Here is a 13490-nt window from a genome sequence, read left to right on the forward strand (position 1 = left end):
CCTGTAGGCCAGACCAGGTCAGTCCGGCAGATTTTCCTTCTTTGAAAGACATCAGTGAACGAGATGGGGTTTTTTTTCTGAATGACAACTGACAATTCTTTCAGAATTACTGTTAAATCAACTTTTTTACTTCCAGATTTATTAATTGCCTTAAAATTCTGCCATGCACAGCTGTGGGAACTGAACCCATGTGCTCAGAGCATTGCCTGAATTTCTGGATCCCTGGCTGAGTTAGCAGCTGTCTCACACTCTCCCATCCCTGCTTTTAAAATTCCTGGCTGGAAAGAAGTCAAATTTTCCCTGCAAGGAGGAAAATAATTGTCATTAGCTCAATGAGAAAATTATTGCTGGATACAGATGTTCCGGAAGCTGTAACTCATGTGAACTGATCTTTACCTAAACTTGTAATACACAATCTCTCCCTTCTTCTGTTCAGTCACCCTTAATATCTTGTATGTGCATGGAAGAGTGCAGCATTTTCTTCATCTTTTTACTATTTTGTTAATAAATCCAGCAGTTAATTCACTTTAAAAGGTTTTTGCCATAGGTTTATTTTTTAATAATTGCAATCAAAACTAAGGCTTGGGGACCATCCTTCAGCAACCTCAGTAAGAGATGAGAGTAAAAAAGAAAAAGGAATAAATCAAATTGTTAAGAGGGAAAACCCAGTCATAATTTAAATTTGCCCTCATTTCAACTTGCATTGAGACAGGCACAATTAGTTTAAAAAAAAATCTAATATATTAAGAAAATGGTCACAAATTCATGAACAAACAAAAACATTTACCAGCACACAGCTTTCACTTAGATAATTATTCCCAGCAATGCACCTTACACCGCTTGGCCACCTATTGATACCTATGACATTTATAACTTTAATTGAATACCTTACGATTAAATTTCATTCCTAATTGACGTTATATTTAGGGCAGCACGGTGGCACAGTGGTTAGCACTGCTGCCTCACAGCGCCAGGGACCTGGGTTCAATTCCCGCCTCAGGCGACTGACTGTGTGGAGTTTGCACATTCTCCCCGTGTCTGCGTGGGTTTCCTCCGGGTGCTCCGGTTTCCTCCCACAGTCCAAAGATGTGCGGGTCAGGTGAATTGGCCATGCTAAATTCCCCGTAGTGTTAGGTAAGGGGTATGGGTGGGTTGCGCTTCGGCGGGTCGGTGTGGACTTGTTGGGCCGAAGGGCCTGTTTCCACACTAAGTCTAATCTAATCTAATCTAATAAAGGAACTAATTCTTACAAAGTGGTATTTATACAACAGCTCTTCCAGATTAATAACTGTTCAGTAGACCTTCTCAGCATTTTCCACTTCTAAAATGCACAAAGGAAGTCAACATTGCAATCACCTCATTTTCAAAAACTTTTAAAATTCACTCACGGGGAGGGGGCATTACAAGTTCGCTGTCATTTTAATGCACACTCCTAGCTGCCTTTGAGAAGGTGATAATGAGCTGCCTTAAGACCATAAGACATAGGAGTGGAAGTAAGGCCATTCGGCCCATCTAGTCCACTTCGCCATTCAATCATGGCTGATGGCATTTCAACTCCACTTACCCGCATTCTCCCCGTAGCCCTTAGTTCCTCGAGACAACAAGAATCTATTAATCTCTGCCTTGAAGACATTTAGCTTCCCGGCCTCCACTGCACTCTGCGGCAATGAATTCCACAGGCCTACCACTCTCTGGCAGAAGAAATGTCTCCGCATTTCTGTTCTGAATTGACCCCCTCTAATTTTAAGGCTGTGTCCACGGGTCCTAGTCTCCTCGCCTAACGGAAACAATTTCCTAGCGTCCACCCTTTCCAAGCCATGTATTATCTTGTACGTCTCTATTAAGTTTCCCCTTAATCTTCTAAACTCCAATGAATACAATCCCAGGATCCTCAGCCGTTCCTCATATGTTAGACCAACCATTCCAGGGATCATCCGTGTGAATCTCCGCTGGACACGTTTCAGTGCCAGTATGTCCTTCCTGAGGTGTGGGGACCAAAACTGGACACAGTACTCCAAATGGGGCCTAACCAGGGCTTTATAAAGTCTCAGTAGCACAACGGTGCTTTTATATTCCAACCCTCTTGAGATAAGTGACAACATTGCATTCGCTTTCTTAATCACGGACTCAACCTGCATGTTTACCTTTAGAGAATCCTCGACTAGCACTCCCAGATCCCTTTGTACTTTGGCTTTACGCATTTTCTCACCGTTTAGAAAGTAGTCTATGCTTTTATTCTTTTTGCCAAAGTGCAAAACCTCGCATTTGCTCACTTTGAATTCCATCAGCCATTTCCTGGACTACTCTCCCAGACTGTCTAGATCCTTCTGTAGCCTCCCCACTTCCTCAGTACTACCTGCCTGTCCATCTAACTTCGTATCATTGGCAAACTTCGCTAGAATGCCCCCAGTCCCTTCATCCAGATCATTAATATATAATGCGAACAGCTGCGGCCCCAACACTGAACCCTGCGGGACACCGCTCGTCACCAGCTGCCATTCCAAAAAAGAACCTTTTATCCCAACTCTCTGCCTTCTGTCAGACAACCAATCCTCAATTCATCCCAGTAGCTCACCTCGAACACCATGGGCCCTCACCTGGCTCAGGAGCCTCCCGTGTGGCACCTTATCAAAGGCCTTTTGGAAGTCTAGATAGACCACATCCACTGGGTTTCCCTGGTCTAACCTACTTGTCACCTCTTCAAAGAATTCCAACTGGTTTGTCAGGCATGACCTCCCCTGACTAAATCCATGTTGACTTGTTCTAATCAGACCCTGCTCTTCTAAGAATTTAGAAACCTCATCCTTAATGATGGATTCTAGAATTTTACCAACAACCAAGGTTAGGCTAATTGGCCTATAATTTTCCATCTTTTGTCTTGATCCTTTCTTGAACAAGGGGGTTACAACAGCGATCTTCCAATCATCCGGGACTTTCCTTGACTCCAGTGACTCTTGAAAGATCTCAACCAATGCCTCAGCTATTTCCTCAGCCACCTCTCTCAGAACTCTAGGATGTACCCCATCGGGCCAGGAGATTTATCAATTTTAAGACTTTTTAGCTTTTCTAGCACTCTCTCTTTTGTAATGGCAACCATACTCAACTCAGCCCCCTGACTCCCTTTAATTGTTGTGATATTACTCATGTCTTCCACTGTGAAAACTGACGCAAAGTACTTGTTAAGTTCTCCTGCTATTTCCTTATCTCCCATCACTAGGCTTCCTGCATCAGTTTGAAGTGGCCCAATGTCTACTTTTACTGTCATTTGTTTCTTATGTATTGAAAGAAACTTTTACTATCATTGCTAATATTATTGGCTAGCCTACCTTCATATTTGATCCTCTCCTTTCTTATTACTCTCTTTGTTATCCTCTGTTTGTTTTTGTAGCCTTCCTGATCTTCTGATTTCCCACTGCTCTTGGTCACTTTATAGGATCTCTCTTTCTCTTTAATACATTTCCTGACTTCCTTTGTCAGCCATGGTTGTCTAATCCCTCCCCGGATAAGCTTTCTTTTCTTGGGGATGAACCTCTGTACAGTGTCCTCAATTATACCCACAAACTCCTGCCATTTTTGCTCTACTGTCTTCCCCGCTAGCCTCTGCTTCCAGTCTATTTTTGTCAGTTCCTCTCTCATGCCCTCATAATTACCTTTATTTAACTGTAACACCATTACTTCCGATTTTGCCTTCTCTCTTTCAAACTCCAGACTGAACTCTACCATGTTATGATCGCTGCTTCCTAAGGGTTCCCTTACTTTAAGATCTTTTATAAAGTCTGGTTCATTGCAAAGCACTAGGTCCAGAATAGCCTGCTCCCTTGTGGGCTCCATGACAAGCTGTTCCAAAAAGCCATCCTGTAAGCATTCCATGAATTCCCTTTCTTTGGATCCACTGGCAACATTATTTACCCAGTCCACCTGCATATTGAAGTCTCCCATGATCACTGTGACCTTGCCTTTCTGACATACCTTCTCTATTTCCCGGTACATGTTGCATCCCTGGTCCTGACCACTGTTAGGAGGTCTGTACACAACTCCAATTATGGTTTTTTTGCCTTTGTGGTTCCTCAATTCCACCCACAAAGACTCCACATCATCCGACGCTATGTCATTCAGTGCCATAGATTTAATTTGTTCTTAACTAACAAGGCAACCCCACCCCCTCTGCCCACCTCCCTGTCTTTTCGATAAGTTGAAAATCCTTGGAGGTTTAACTGCAAGTCCTAACCCCCCTGTAACCAAGTCTCTGTGATGCCTACCACATCATAATCATTCACTATGATCTGTGCCATTAGTTCATCTGCTTTGTTATGAATGCCACGAGCATTCAGGTAAAGTGCCTTAATGCTAACTTTCTTATCATTAGAGATATTGGAAGTCATATGATGTCCTAAGTTATCCTTGCTTTTTTCTGCATTCCCAGTCTGCCTCAATTTTAAAGCCGCCTGGACACATGCTATCCTGCTGCTTATCTTTCCATTTAACGCCATACTCCCTGTTGCTTTCACTTTCCCTTCCCCCCAACTCAGAAGTTTAAAGTCCTACTGACCACCCTATTTATCCTCTTTGCTAGAACATTGGTACCTGATCTGTTCAGGTGGAGACCGTCCCAATGGTACAGATCCCCCCGTTCCAAAACTGATGCCAATGCCCCATGAAGTGGAATCCCTCTTTCCCACACCAATCCCTTAGCCTCGTGTTTACTTGCCTAATTTTCTTGTCCCTATGCCAATTGGCACGTGGCTCGGGCAGTAATCCGGAGATTATGACCCTTGAGGACCTGTGCTTCAATTTTCTGCCTAGTGCTGCGCAATCCCCAAACAGGTCCTCCACCCTAGTCTTGCCTGTGTTGTTAGTACCAATGTGGACCACAACAACTGAATCCTCCCCCTCCCGCTCTAATATCCTTTCAAGCCGGTCAGAGATGTCCCGCACCCTGGCACCAGGCAGGCAACACACCATGCGAGACTCCCGATCCAGCTTGCAAAGGATACTATCTGTCCCCCTAATTATAGAATCCCCTATAACCACTACTTGTCTATTAGCTCCCCCCTCTTGAATGGCCTTCTGCACTATGGTGCCTTGGTCAGTTGGCTCATCCTGTCCAGAGCCCTTTTCCTCATCCGAACAGGGAGCAAGAATCTTGTACCTGTTGGACAAGGTCAAGGTCTGAGGCTCCGCCACTCCTGAACTCAGGTTCCCCCTACCTGCCTCACTTAGTCACACTCTGATGTGCCTGATCACTAGCTGAATCTGAATTACTTAATCTCGCAGGTGTGACTGCCTCCTGAAACAAAGCGTCCAGGTAACTCCCCCCTCCCGGATGTGCCGCAGTGTTTGAAGCTCAGATTCCAGATCATCAACTCTGATCCGGAGTTCTTCCAGCAACCAACACTTGCTGCAGATGTGGTCACTGCCATTCACAATGGGATCAGCCAGCCTTCTTGAACCCTTGCAGTCTATTTTGAGTAGATGTACCCACAATGCCATGAGGGCGAGTTCAAGGACTTTGTTCCAATGATATTGAAGGACCAGCAATATACTTCCAAGTAAAGTGAGTAGCTTGGAAAGGAACTTGCAGATGGTGGTGTTCCCATTATCTTCTGCTGTTGTCCTTCCAACAAGAAAGTGGTCATTGGTTCGGACGGTGCCTTCTAAGGAACTTAGGTGAATTTCTGTAGTGCATCTTGTGGATGGTACAAACAGCCGCTGCTGAGTATTGATAGTGGAAGGAGAGTGTGGACATGGTACCAGCGATCAAGCTGCTTTGCCCTGGATGGTGTCAACCTTCTTGACTTTTGTTGGAGCAGTCTTCTTTCAAGCAAGTGTGGAACATTCTATCATACGTCTAACTTCTGCTTTATAGTGGACAGGCTTTGGACAATCAGGAAGTGAGTTACTATCACAAGATTCCTCGCTTCTGACCTCTCATAGCCACTATATTTATTAAAATAGTCCAGTTCAGTTTCTAGTTAATGATAACACCCAGGATGTTGACAGTCAGGAATGCAGTAACGGTAATGCCATTGATTATTTAGGTGTAATGGTTAGATTCTGGCTTGTTGGAGATGGTAATTGTTTGGTGTTTGTGTGATGTGAATGTTGTTTGCCACTTGTCAGCCGAAACCTGGATGTTGCCCAGATCCTGTTGCGCACAGACATGGACAGCTTCATTACAAGTCCAAAAATATCCAATTGCTATCATTTTGAGGTTTACACAAGCTCAGGAATTTATAGCTCATTGTTCATCAAGCCTTGAAGGGGTGAAGCCAGTTTTCTGTCAATTCTTCACATCTACAGTGTTCCAGTCAACCCTCTCTGCATAGCCTCCCACTCAAGAACTATTTGCCCAGCACCCCTTCAATTTCAAAAGCATTCAATTAAGTTTATTTTAAACTTATCGTTTAGATTCATAGAGCCATAAAGACATACAGTATGGAAACAGATCAGTCAAACTTGCCCATGGCCACCAGATAGCCCAACCTTATCTAGTCCCATTTGCCAGCACTTAGCCCATACCCCCCCAAACGCTTCCTATTCATGTATCCGTCCAAATGCCTTTTAAAATGTTTTAATTGTACCAGCGTCTACCACTTCCTCTGGCAGCTCATTCCATACACGCACCACCTTCTGGTGTGAAAAAGTTACCCCATACGTCTCTTTTAGATCTTTCCCCTCTCACCCTAAACCTATTCCCCCTAGTTTTGGACTCCCCCCAACCCAGGAAAAAAGACTGTCAATTTGTCTTATTTATCCTATCTTTTGTCAAATTAGTTTAAATATTGATTGATACAGAAACATTTTAAGTTACTTCCTACATTTGCAACATGCCCTTCAGGAAAGCCGATTGCAAACTTTCAGAAGCCAAGTTCAATAAGTCCATCCAGCAACTGCTTTACCCTTACAGTTTAACAGTGTCCTTGGTCAGTCAATCAGAGAAGGTGCTGTAAAAATGACACACATGCCTTGGACAAAAGAAACAGAAACTAAAAGTCAAAGTCCCCTCTTCCAAGTATATATATGGGCCTCTTCTGCACCATTGCAGCAGGTAGCTCATTGATAAGAATGAAATTAGGTTCAATGAGACTTAAAGTCATAGAATCAGAGACATACAGCATGGAAACAGATCCTTCAGTCCAACTCGTCCATGCCGACCAGATATCCCAACCCAATCTAGTCCCACCTGCCAGTACCCAGCCCATATCCCTTCAAACCCTTCCTATTCATATACCCATCCTGATGCCTGTTAAATATTGCAGTTTTACCAGCCTCCACTACTTCCTCTGGCAGCTCATTCCATACACGTACCACCCTCTCTGCGAAAAGGTTATTTTTACAAATTACAGAGAGCAAATAGCATTTCAGGGAAATGTCAATCCTTTGAAGGGGAAAACCAGAAAGCATTTTATTGGAAAATACTACTGACTAACCAATTGTACAATCTTAGTTTTTTTTTACAATCACTTTCCTCAACCTAGTTGGGACTGTCAAAACATACTGTTCAGGTAAGTCCCTGAACCCAGATTGTAGAAACTGCTATTAAGACTCAGACCTGTGAATAGGATTCCAATATCCAGCAAAATCAACCATGCTGCCTCAATGTGATTTTATTAAATAGCTCATTTTGTATTACCACTTCCTGTTGGTGCAATGCAGAAGCCAACACTACAACAGATCTTCCGGATCCTTATTACAGCGAATAGGATTTTGATACATTGTTGAACTATGATTAGGTGCAAAATTTGTTTGGGGGCTAACAAATCCATCAATTATACGAAAGCTTCCCATGAGAACAGCAGATCTAATAATTAACCTGCTCACAAGTTTGCTGCTATGGTAACAAAACAAAAGTAATTTCAGGAAAGCTGTTTGATCTTTAGCATTGTTCCGATTAGTTGGATTACTGATGATGACATCAACCTTCCTTCTTACTCACCATAAAGAAGCGGCCAGTAACCACAACAAAACAGAATTTGAAATGCCTGATTTTATCTCTCACTTGCTGCTTAAGTAGCACCTCGATCATCTGCATGGCCATACTAACAGAGTTTACGTGCTGTAGCTGTTTATAAACTTCAACAGCATTTTTAAAAAAAAATTATTTGCATTAATTATTTTTCCTGATTTATGGCCTTTTTTTCTGTAATTCCATCATTTGCTCAATACTGTCGATTCAGAAATTACCTCGGAACTACGTTTCCAATTTGAACCTCATCGAATTCTCCAGTAAGAGTTATATTCAAAACTCTTATTCTGCATAGTTGCAAAAGTAAAAGCCTTTCAAACCACTTGACTATGAATTTTTCTACTGCATCTATAATGGAAAATTTGAGATTTGGAAGGATTGCAAAAAAGTGTTAGAGCAATTGTGGATACACCCTTACACATATAGGAGTAAATGACATAACTGCTTGGGGCATGCATGAGTTGAAAGTTCCACATCAAGTGCTCAGCTTTCTGAAACGATCGTTTCAAGTACAGTGTTCTGGTTGTATACTTTTTTAAAAGCAAACAGATGTTCATCTTGGAATGCTGGCCTCTAATTAGTGATCTGCTCGAAACCAAGTCAGATATCTCAATACAATCTTTTGTCAAAACTGGCCAAAAATAAGAGTTACTGTGTGCACTCTTGTGTATAACATGTATTTTGCTTTAAAAAAGGCAATATAGTTCAAAACTACATTTTTTTCTGCACACTCAGCCTATTTGAGAATTTTACAGTCCATATACTTCAACAGCATCTTTAAAATAAAAAAGTACTTTTATCATTTTGAACAATTGAACTATCACAATCCAAACAAAAAGTGGTTCATTCATTCCCATTCATTAACTTAGTTCAAGGATAGTGTAAACATATCTGTACTATAAAGAAAAAGGACATATGATTTATATAATTGTCATACTACTCTCCTGAATGTATCATTTAGTAGTGAATAGGTGAGCCACGAAAAACATTGCATTGTACACTCAGCTCTAACTCAAAGCAGCAGAAATAGACTACAGTTGCCCTCAACAGGTTAGGAAAATAGGAGAAGGACAAGTCAAACTGGATTGCTGATTTTAATCATTGTCCAGAGACCCATGCTGGAAAGACCTGTTTTGGGATAGCAGAGGAGTATAAATGCATGCCACAATGCCCCTGCAGTCATACAACTTGCCAACACCCATCATCAGAATTCTCACATATAATGGCTAACTTGGGTAAGGACTCGGGAGAGCCTGACGCCTGTAGATTCTCAGACAAACCAGGAATTAAAGCTTTCATCAGAAGCAAAATAAAATCATATCCACAATCGCCAACAATGAAGAAATCAGAAGAGTTCAGCACTGGGTGACTCTGTGGCCAAAATTATGTGCTCCACCCACCCCACCCCTCCAAAATTCACCACAACTCCCAGTGTACTTGCAGATGTAAGTATACTGTTAATCCTGATTATGTGATGCTTCATACACAACAAGATTCAAGGCTTGTAAAAACTTGCAGCATGGCTCAAAAAAAAAATCCTTTTAAAATTTGTTCACTTGTGAAACTTCACACATGGAATCCTCACTTGACTACTGGCCATTTTCTTACAGTGAGTGCAGCGACAGAATCATCGAACATAGAAACAGACCCTTCAGCCAACAAGACATCCCAATCTGACCTAGTCCCATTTGGCACATATCCCTCCAAACCCTTCCTGTTCATGTACCCATCCAGATGCCATTTAAATGTTGTAATTGTACCAGCTTCCACCACTTCCTCTGGCAGCTCATTCCATGCACCCACCATGCTCCGTGTGAAACATTTATCCCTCAGGTCCTTTGTAAGTCTCTCTCTCTTCACATCTTAAACCTTTGCCTTCTAGTTTTTGACCCCCCCACATCACCACCTTAGGAAAAATACCTTGGCTATTCACCTTAAGAATGCCTCTCATGATTTTATAAACCTCTATAAAGTCACCCTTCAGCATCTGATGGTTCCATGGGCAAAACAAAACCCAGCCTATTCAGTCTCTCCCTTTAGCTCAAACCCTCCAATCCCAGCAACATCTTTGTTAGCTTTTTCTGCACCGTCTCAAGTTTAACAATGTCCCTCCTTTAGAAGGGTGACCAGAATTGTACACAGTATTCTCGAAGTGACCTCACCAATGTCCTGTACAGCCACAACCTTGCGTGGCAACTCTTATACTCAATGTTCTGACCAATGAAGGCAAGTGTGTCAAACACCTTCTTCACCACTCTGTCTACCTGTGACTCCACTTTCTCAGAACTGTGCACCTGCACCCCTAAGTCTCTTTGTTTGGCAACGCTCCGCAGGGTCCGAATATCAAATGTACAAGTCCTGCCCTGGCTTTCCTTACCAAAGTGCAGGACCTCACATTTATCTAAATTAAAGTCCATCTCCCACATCTTGGCACACTGGCCCATCTGATCAAAGTTCCGCTGTACCCTGAGATAATCATCTTCACTGTCCACTTCACCACCTATTTTGGCGTCATCTGCAAACTTACTAACTATTCCTCCTATACTCACATCCATATCATTTATATAAATGTAAAGCAGTAGACTCAGCACCAATCATTGCAGCACACTGTTGGACATAGGCCCCCAGTTTGAAAAGCAATCAAACTTTTAAGCCAATTTTGTATCCAATTGATGAGCTCCCCTGGATCCCATGTGATTCAACCTGTCAAGTTTTCACTACAACAATAATAGAAATTTCCCAATGACTGATGTTAGTCTTGAGTGATCATAGTTCCCTGTTCTCTCTCAAGCCTCCTTTCTGTGTTAGTAGTGTTAGATTTGCTAATGAGTATCACAGGGAAGAACAGGAAATCCTTTATTGTCACTTGTACTCCAGTACAGAAGTACAGTGAAAAGATTTTACAATGGCTGCCTTTTAATGGCACCATCTTCAGGTACAAGTACTCAGGTACAAATCTTACATAGGGGAAAAAGAAAGTGTTGTTATACAAAAGAGGATTAAAAGGAAAGTAGCAGCATTACTTACAGTATCTGAGAATGAATTAGCATGAGGTAGCTACAACATTGTGAAAAGGATTTATATGAGAGTCTGGTAAAAAAAAATTCCAAACAGCAGCAGCTCAGCAAATGGCACCAGAAGGAAGTCCAACAACTTCATCACTTCAGCCTCCAGTCCGCTCCTCATTGGTACTCAGCAACAATGTAGTAAGTCACGCTTGTACTTGGATGTGCTTCACTTCATGCCATTCAGGGACTCGGGATTCCCTTCGTGTTTCGGTCTGCCTGTTGCTCTAAGACCCAGCCCATCCCATGTTTGTGATGCTGCCTTCACTCCGGGACACGGCCTGCGTGCTCAGCTCCCACCCAGTCTCCAATTACAACTCATCTCTATTGGCTCCTTTCTCCAGGTAGATATTGTAGAAGTGGTCATGTTAGTTTGGAATGTGAAGGTTTGACATCAAGCTGGGATTGTGGGTAGAGGTGTCAAAAGGCCACTTGGATAAGGATATGCCCCTTGTTTGGGGAGGAGAACTTGGCCATGGCCCCTACTGCAATTTTCTATTTTTCTCTGGGTAATGCTTATGCAGCATTTAAGAAACTTTCTGGAGTTTGACTGTAGAATTCTATTCAAATGAACTAAATTGGTGCCTTTAGGGAGGGACATGGTCAATGATTTCGCTCTGGTTCACAAGGGTTTGAAGTTGTTGGTGAGGGAACAAGTAATGTTCACAATACCACTGGGGGGGAAAAAAAAGTGTACAGCTCAACTTCTAAGACTCAGCTCTCAGTCTTCTCCTTCTGTCTATCTGTCTGACAGTGAGTGAAACAGTGCTGGGCATACACCCTCCTTCTTCATCCTCCCAAAATTAAAAATCCACTGGCCTGATGGAGAAAGTGACTGAAATCAAATCCAATGTCACTTGCAACAATTTAGTCCATATTGGCCATCGAACCAATGACTCAACAGGGCCTCTGAGAAAATCAAATTGCTGTGGCAACACACACCTTATATGCAATATTGGAGCTTCAGTTACCAATGATAGAGTCTCCAATCTCCTGCCATTACATAACTGACCAGGAATCTTTCCCACCCTTGCATGCTCATTTCCATGTTCCTTTTCAGAACACTACAGCAATCGATGTGGAATATTGCGGAAGTGATGGACATCCATGCAGAGAATGGATTGTATCCATGCATTGTATTTCATCTCCTGTGAATCTCACCACCTTAAGATAAGAGCTGAAATGTTTGACTTCTTGTGAGGCAATGCACAGCAGTAATTACATTTCACTCCTGTCTTCGAATACTTCAAGCAAATATTTCCACCACACTGAAAGACACTACTGGATAGTTAGGTTGACACTATTAAACAATTTTGATTGCATCATCAAGCGTAACTGTAAAGAAACAATTGTGGTGATAGATGTAGCTGGAACCTGCCTTCTTGCCCATTGAGAATTTACAATTGCTTTTGGTTGCAGTTGGTTACAATAAGTCAATTATTTACAGTATACATCTTTTGTCTTATCGTGCTTTGGTTTCTGATGATTAATTCTCTTCCAACCAGTAAATTGATAAAACTGCTTCAACAATTCCCAGCTCACAGATTGGCCTCTAACGCTGTGACACATTTGCTAGATGGTTCGAAACCCCTTGACAAGGTTAACATCAAGGCTGTGCCCTTGAATGACACCCAATTGATGTACATCTACCTGAACAGGTGAGATGGCGAAGGTTGTGTTAGTAAATGGGAGGAAGTTGTTTCTCCAAATAAAGAAATAAAAATCATAAATGCTTAGTAAGACCACAGTTAATGTATTGATAGAAGTTTATAATTCTACACTACACTATTTCCTCACTTATTACTTAGTTATGTCCCTGAAAAGCACAATCTCAAGTAAAACAACGTTAAGAAATACAGATTTTTTTTTTCCCATTACAACCAACACAAAAGCTTCAGTAAAGTTCTGTTGTACAATTCCATCATTTAAAAAATAGTTACAGCATAAGAACATAAGAACTAGGAGCAGGAGTAGGCCATCTGGCTCTTTGAGCCTGCTCCACCATTCAATAAGATCACAGCTGATCTTTTAGTGGCCTCAGCTCCACTTACCCGCCCTCTCAGCATAATTATTAATTCCTTTATGACTCAAAAAATTATCTTAGCTTTAAAAACATTCATGATTCACCACCCTCTGGGTGAAGAAGTTCCTTCTCAATTCAGTCCGAAATCAGCTCCCCCATTCCTCCTGCCATTTCTTTTAGCACCCTGGGAGGCATTCCATCAGGGCCAGGAGACTTGTCTACCCTTGGCTCCATTAACTTGCCCAACACTACCTCTTCCGTAATAATGATTGTTTTCAGTTCCTCACCTTCCTTTGCCTCTTTGACAATAACTGTCATGTTACTCGTGACCTCCACTGTGAAGACTGACACAAAATACCTATTCAATGTCTTAGCCATTTCCTCATATCCCATTACTAAATCCCCCTTCTCCTCCTTTAAAGGATCAATGTTTACT

The 13490-nt window shown here is 42.1% G+C and overlaps 1 protein-coding gene across 3 annotated transcripts in view; it reads right to left on the minus strand.

Annotated features, from left to right (window-relative positions):
- The window catches only part of LOC132821924 (cytoplasmic protein NCK1-like), a 215982-nt gene that overhangs the window by 17226 nt on the left and 185266 nt on the right, over positions 1–13490 (minus strand). The window lies entirely within an intron of this gene.

Source organism: Hemiscyllium ocellatum, chromosome 13 (genome assembly GCF_020745735.1).
Source record: "Hemiscyllium ocellatum isolate sHemOce1 chromosome 13, sHemOce1.pat.X.cur, whole genome shotgun sequence".
Taxonomy (NCBI): Eukaryota; Metazoa; Chordata; class Chondrichthyes; order Orectolobiformes; family Hemiscylliidae; genus Hemiscyllium; species Hemiscyllium ocellatum.